The sequence below is a fragment of the Electrophorus electricus genome, chromosome 22 (genome assembly GCF_041902795.1).
Source record: "Electrophorus electricus isolate QZ-2024a chromosome 22, ASM4190279v1, whole genome shotgun sequence".
In the NCBI taxonomy this organism is placed as follows: Eukaryota; Metazoa; Chordata; class Actinopteri; order Gymnotiformes; family Gymnotidae; genus Electrophorus; species Electrophorus electricus.
The window spans coordinates 3615001-3622500 of NC_137518.1; the positions used below are offsets into that span (position 1 = coordinate 3615001).

Below are 7500 nucleotides of genomic sequence, written 5' to 3' on the forward strand. Positions count from 1 at the left end.
GCCTCCCTGTTTGTTTCTAGTTGATGGATGAGGTCAGCGCGCCTCACTGCGTGTCAGCTATAAACAGAAAGCAAAAACCTCTAGCCATCTAATCTAGCTCCTTTAGTCCACGAAACCGTTAAAGGTTGTTTGGCGGTCGTTGGGGACGAGAGTCACACGGGAGTCATGGAGTTCCTTTAATGCCATTAACGATCGGACATTTGCGCTTGGATCTCCGCCATTGGCTGTAAACCTATAAAGACTGTTAGGTCGGCGATACAGGTGTGTATCAAACTTTCAGTCTCATACGTGTGTGTGTAATCTGGGTTTTTTGCAAACGGACGGGAGTGATTCCTTCGTCTCGTACGCAGCGATCCGGATGTTCCAGGGGCGTTTCTCGGGGGAAGTGTGGAGTGATAGGGCAGAGTGAGCTATGCTCCTGGCATGCCGCACCAAATTCCTTGGAAAGCCTCACTTGGCGCATCCGTGAAGCAGGAACGGAGGCCGTCGCTCGCCCGTGGCGACGAGCCCGGGACCGTCGGAGTTGACCTCCCGTTAATCGGGTGCCGTTAGGCTTGCGTAATAATCTCGCACGGGAGGCGTTGCACGCTTTACACACCTTCTCCAAACCCCCGGCATGGGACAGGATGGAATTGAATGGCATGGAGGCTTGTCTAACTCGGTAATGTTCATGGGAACTAATCGGTGAGGGGAATATTTGAATAAAGCCCTTTAAGATCTGTGTGAAATGTAGCTCGGCTTGATGCAGAAGTGTTTCAGCGAGCCTCTGAGATACACAGATTGATCGTGATAATATGTAGGTAGGTGTGTGTGTGTGTGTGTGTGTGTTTACACCAGGATTACGCCATTACGCCGGGATACCGGCTCTGTATGCTTACTGCGTGTAGATGGTTGTGCGTGCGCGCGCACGTGGTGGGGGTGTGGATGGGCGTGCGCTAGGGCGTGCTTGCACAACTCATCAGAGCAGGGAGTAGATCCTCGTTGATCGCAAGTGGTGGCGCGCTTCCTGGCACGTGGCCCTAGCGCTCTGAGGTTTTGTCCGCCGCCCTCAAAGCGCGCGAGCGTGCGCACCACGAGCACGCACTTGCATACTTTGCTAAAGTCCCTCCGTGTCGCGTGCTGCCACAGTCCAGAGGGGCAGGAGAGGAGGCGAGCTCGTTCTGACTGTCCGTGTTGCGTAACGGGCTCACTTAACAACCCCGTCACAGTATGCGCGATAATCCGGGAGGATTGGCGTGTTGGCAGATTGCACAGTGGAAGTGAAGTGTTTGTTTTGTTAGCTTTTTTATGCAAGCTTTGATTATTTTGTAGCGGCCGGAAGAAGCGTTTGTGTTTCTATATTTGCTGATGGATGAAACTGAGAGCCGGCCAGAATAGAGGCTCTGTCGCCGTGGAGACACCCTAGCGCTGAAGTGATGAATCCCCTTTGGGTGTTTGCTAGTAACAGTGTAGGACTATAATTGAATTCTGAACATTATGATGGATGGTAAGTGATAGATGAGTGTAATGTGTGCACATGTGTGTGTTTGTGTGTGTGTGTGTGTGTGATCCAAGTTTTTGGTGGCCACCTACTGGCAAAGCGCCTAACCCTGCTCATAATAAAATATAAATCATTTACTGATATCGCCAGTTGGCATGATTAGGTTGATATCTCCAGTCAGCATGGATAGGCCGGTATCTCCTGTCAGCATGGGTGGGCCGGTATCTCCTGTCAGCATGGGTGGGCCGGTATCTCCAGTCAGCATGGATGGGCCGGTATCTCCTGTCAGCATGGGTGGGCCGGTATCTCCTGTCAGCATGGGTGGGCCGGTATCTCCTGTCAGCATGGGTGGGCCGGTATCTCCTGTCAGCATGGGTAGGCCGGTATCTCCTGTCAGCATGGGTGGGTCGGTATCTCCAGTCAGCATGGAGGGGCTGACTGTACATTCAGAAGCCACAGAGCAATTAATTTAGCACAGCTGTCCTCTGCAGATATACACATGCAGTAGTTCTGCAACACATACACACTCACACACACACACACACACACACACACACACACACACACTCCTACAGATACTCACATGCATACCTACATACCTCTACACCCAACTCTGACAGAAGTTACTGAATGGCTTGGTATTTTCTGTGTTCTCCTCTGCTGTTGAAAGGAAAACTGTTGTGCAACATTCTCCCACGTGTGAGATGAGCGCGCCATGCGTCCTGAGCCCCGGCACCGCGGGGCTTTCTGCAGCCTTTTCATGGGCGCCATTCTGTACCACCACAGACAGCATCCCCTCGGTCCCTCTGCCCACGCACGCCTGCCTGCCTCGTCCTCGGCACTGCTCCCAAGACTTTATCAGCACCCCGTTGACTGTCGCTGGACGTGGGCTCCGCGTGGGGCTCGCGACACATGCGGCTGGTTTTCCGGCACGGAAACAGGGCGTGAATCCAGGTCGGGCTGCTGAGGCGGGTGGCTCGTACTTTAACCAGTTTAATCCAGACTAACGAAAGGTTGCGTTAATGATGTGTGTTCCTGTGGAATTCCTGTGTTGTGTGTAATAATGTTGGTTGTGTTATAGTGGAAGATCTTTGTTCTAATGTTGTTCTGTGTTGTGTGTTCTCGTGTGTGGTTGTGTTACATTGTGGGATCTTTGGTCTAAGATTAGTTTTACTGGAAGGAGGCTTTAGGTCTCTGTTACCCTCACTGCACCTGCTGGATTTAAAGTGGCTTCATCGGTTTACTGCAGGAAAAGCTCCTCACAGGGGGGTTTGCTTGTACTTCTAATGTTCTGGAGAGGTGGCTGGATTCTGCTGCAGCGTGGTCTCTGTGTGTGTGTGTGTGTGTGTGTGTGTGTGTGTGTGTGTTTGGGGGGGGGGGTTGAAATGATCCCTCCCCTCAGATTGGTGTGGTAGGTGAGGTGATGAGTGACTGCCCGACTGTAATTCTTCCCTGCGTAAAAGCCATTAGCCCCATGGTCCATCAGATGAAGTGTGGCCCTTATCAACATGATGCCGACCTCTGTGGTTTCCCTCGGCAACTGGGAACGCCATTGCTCCTTTGATGTGAATCATATCCACAATTATCAGATGGAAACAGCCCACTGAACACAGGGTTCTAGACACACACACACACACACACACACACAATTTAATATATGCCCTACACATTGCATGTGAACTCTGTTGGAAAAGAGAGAGAGAGAGAGAGAGAGAGAGAGGAGGGAGGGAGAGAGAGAGAGAGAGGGAAAGAGTTTGTGATGTTTGTGTAAACATCCTGTCACGTTGATGTCACTGAACGTGAGGTCAGTGGCTTCATGGAGTTTTTCTTCCTACACCGAGATCCACTGGCAGGAAGGAAAACACATCCTGTGCGTGTGCTCACTGGGGTCAGAGTGCGGCCCCGCCCCCGGCCGACGGCCTTGGGGCCCAGCTGAGGGGAGGAGCACACTACCCCAGGGCTGACTGGGTAATAGACTCAGCCAGACTCACACAAACCAGCATGAGACACCCTTGCCTCTGACGAATCCTTGTTAAGATCTGCGTGGGACGCACTCACCCAGGTAGAGACGGAGTCCGTGCTCGTGGGAGGTGTTTTAGCTTTCTGCTCTTCTGTTTGTGTTTGAACTCCCCCATCAGCGGCTAATGGTGAATTGAACACATAACAGCGGCGAATGCCCTCACCGGTCATTGCTGTTCCAGCTTTCCACCGATGGTAAACGCAACAGAACAGTCATTCCTAATGAGTTGCTCTTTCAGGCATCATTTTCTCTACTCTCTCTCGTCCATTAATGTGCTTAGCAACGGAGTGATGGCCGGCTCAGAGTTAAGAGCTCAGACCACGGCACAGAGAGACCAGTTTACCTGGCAAGGGATTGTGGGAAACCAGCAGGCAGACAGAGTCTGTGTCCATGTGTGTGTGTTTGTGTGTGTCAGTGTCAGTGTGTATGTCTGTGAGTCTGTCCATGTGTGTGTGTTTGTGTGTGTCAGTGTGTATGTGAGTCTGTCCATGTGTGGGAAAGATGTTTTGTTGTATTTGTAGAATACTTTGAGAATTGACACTCAGAGTGCGGCATCTGAAGTTGGCTAGACTAGTCTGAGGCCTCCTGTAACGTTTTTATAGCTCAAGTCTTTAACAAACGATCGTCGTGTCGCATTCCTTCCCGGGAAGATACTCACGTACCCTCGTCCCCTTCAACAGGGATTTACGGAACGCTGCACCTCTCCACCCACAATCACACAACGTCGAGCAAGGTGTGTCAGGGAAGGACCCTTCAGGGTGTTTCTGAAACATAAACCCAGTGCTCCCTGGAGTTCTACGATAACATTCCTGCAGTGGCTTGGAGACAGCTGGGAGCGCTCCATCAGGATTCTCCGGCAGGAAACAACACACTCCACCTCCCCGGCCCCAAACGTATTAAACACCACATCACTAGAAACAACACTTCTTCAGAAACATCATTTCATTAAACACCACTTCATTAAACAGCACTTTTATAGCTCAGTCTTTACTAGAAACACCACTTCATCAGACACACCTACTTCGAACCTTTGCTCACTGACCACTTTACCATCGTAGGCACGAATGTATCTCCCCCGTTAACATGTAGAGTTTGTGTCGGACTTCAGCTCTTCATCAGCGGGGCAGAGCTGGAGTTTGGGTACTGGGCAAAGCAGTGAGGCAGGGCTTGGGGGCATCTGGCTCCCAACAACGTCCAGGCAAGCGCAAAACTGACATCCCCCATGACAACGGACATGCTGTGGTCCCCCGCTCCAACTCTGTAACCCGCTCGGCGTTTCTCGTGTTCTGAATAAACGGTGCGCTAAATTCACACTCTTGTGCAATATGGAGTTGTTCTCAGGGAAGTGTTTCCCAGTGAATTACGGTCACACTCAAGCTGGGTTTCGTGCCGCGATTGCGCTGCGCTGTGCCACGTGGTCCTGCGGTCGCTGCTCACATTTCCTGGTTTTGCAGACTGGAATAATTACATGGCAGTGCAAACAGTTTTGTGTGCCACGAACAGTAAACACTGTGGATTTGGCACTTACCAAAAGCGCTTCCGTCCTTTCCGCATAGCGACCTTCGTGGCGTGTCTCCTCCGCTAAGCCCTGACAAATCAGCTGGGACTTACCATGGCAGTTTGTTTTTTTCCACTTTACCAAACGGCTTGTTCCGTGATGCTGGTACGCCTTTTATATATATATATATATATATATATATATATATATATATATATATATATATATTTAAAATCTGCTTTCGGAGACTGTCATCCCGATACGATCAGGACAGAAAGGTTAGCGCAAGGCGCTCGCGTTGCATTCTGATGCCGAAGACTCTGTGCCACTCCTGTTGCTGCTGTCTCTGGGGCTCTCGACACGCGATCGGATGTCGCTCAGCCGCGGCCCTGGGATGAGCGCTGGAGAGAACGTATGTGAAGCGTGTTTGTCTCCTTTCCCCCCCGAGACCTTAGTTTTAGCAGCAGACGATTCCTGTTAAGAAAGTCTATTCTTGTATACAGTATGTAGAGGAAAATATGTTCTGCGCTTTTACAGTACAAAGCATGTTTATCCTTGCAAGGATGTAAGGACGACTCTGTTTGTTTGTTTGTTTTATTTCCGATAAGACTGATAATATCTCTGTTTTATTTGGAAATGTTTCCAAACGCAAGCACCGAAACACAACCTAGGAGTTTGTCCCTTGAAATGAGACGTGAACTACGCTACGGCCACATGATACAGAGGAAAATGCCGTGTCGCGATTATATGGCTACGTTCTGTGTCGTGAAATATATAAAAAATGTTAGTCATGCCTGTCACATGATTAAACATCCCACTGCATTACTTTGACCAAAATGACTCATGATTGTTGAATGCATCGATTCAGCAAACCACCACAGACATCTCACCTGGAAGGTCTGGGCTCGCTCGGGGTACTGAGGGCCCATTTGCATATTAGATGGATCATTTGCATATTTGGCCCTTCTGTTCAGTATTGCAAAGGCCAGCAATAATCAGTAGACAATATACTGCCCAGACCTGCTGTGCTGTGACAGTTGTCAATATCAGATAACCTTTCACGCACCAATCATGACATTAATCAGCATACTTGCACTTACCATTATCTTAGAGACCGGTCCAGTGATACCAGCTGCTTAGTGGAGCTGATGCTACTTACTGATATCCCTTGTGTTAAAACTGTCTAGCTGTCAGTCTAGATTTCAGCACTGATTCTTGGTTCTTGCAGTGTCTTAGTTTATGGATGTTTTTGGACTTATTTTTACTAGCTAAGGACATTTTGTCTGGGTAGACAACCAAGCACAGTGGATAAGCGCCTCTGCTAATACCATGAATGTAAATATGAACCCTGGACTCAGTCCTCCCTAAAGTGACCGATCCCAATAAAAACAGGCCGTCCCAGTAGGCCCAGTCCGCTTCCGGATGCTGACTCGGGGTCTCCGTCCTGCCCTCATAGTTTGCTGTTTCCAGGTCAGGTGACGGCCGCCCTCTGACCTTTGCGGCCGAACGCTGTCTGTACGGTGAAGGCCTGGTGCGGAGCTGCCAGCCAGAGTCTGGGCAAGCATCAGCGGGCGGAGAAGGGCTGCAGGACCTCGCTCATAACCGTAGCCCGAGGTCGTGGCCGCGCCGGACTGCCGTGAGCCACTACACCCCCACCCTCACGCCCACCCCCACCCTGGTCACTCCAACCAGGGTGGTTCGCGGCAAATAAAAGAGCATCAGGTCGGTGCGTCGCGCTCTCAGACAGTTACATCACCCGTTTGCCGCTGCCAGCGACGGCTCCGGCAACGCCATGGGGCAGAGGGAGCGGCAGGTGTCCGTTTTATGTGGTGAGATGCTCGGATCGTTCTGGAACACCGTTGCTCGCTGGTGTTTAAGCATTTCCGACGTCTGTCCCATTTTTTGCTTTTCATCTCCGCTGGGACCCAGTGTTCCCTACGAAGCTTTTATTCTGATGGCTTCGTAAAAGGGTTTGGCTGGGGGGGCTATTTTTTTTGGGGGGGGGGGGGTTGGGTGAGGGAGGGGGTGAACGAAGAAAAGATTTCTCCAGAATTGATTTTCTCCACGACGCTGGGAAGTAGAGAGGCGAGCGGTTACTCCGGCTGTCGGGATGATCCGTGTCCGAGAGCCACCGGCAGCGCGGATCGATTGAGAAGTGCGTTTGAGGGGATTATGTGCATGATTGCTCTGCATAACTCAGCCGCGAGTCGCGCTACACACACTCTTTCTTTTTGTTGCTGTCCTTCAATCTCTCTCTCTCTCTCTCTCTCTCTCTCTCTCTCTCTCTCTCTCTCTCGCTCTCCATTCCCTGCTCTTAGCCTATCCTGAAGTAATATCTCCAAACTGCCGGGAGTTATTGTTATCCTCAAATAGTGGGTCATCACAGGAGAGTGTGTACACTAGTGCTATAATGGGAGACTCTGGACTGTCATGTTGGTGAAGGGCTATGCCACTCATACCCTCACGCGGTGAAGTTTTTGTTCGGTAAATAATTAATTCAGT

The 7500-nt window shown here is 50.6% G+C and overlaps 1 protein-coding gene across 14 annotated transcripts in view; it reads left to right on the forward strand.

The window, feature by feature from the left end:
* The window catches only part of kaznb (kazrin, periplakin interacting protein b), a 72247-nt gene that overhangs the window by 41931 nt on the left and 22816 nt on the right, over positions 1–7500 (forward strand). Inside the window, exon 1 of one of the 14 annotated variants that reach the window (XM_035520321.2) lies at positions 1–261. This exon is cut by the window's left edge and continues 302 nt beyond it. The exons of 12 other annotated variants lie outside the window; for them this stretch is intronic. The gene's annotated coding sequence lies outside the window, so the exon portion shown is untranslated. Of the gene's footprint in view, positions 262–3142; positions 4394–7500 lie in introns of those variants that run through there. One more of the 14 variants, XM_081705859.1, reaches the window with a different exon arrangement.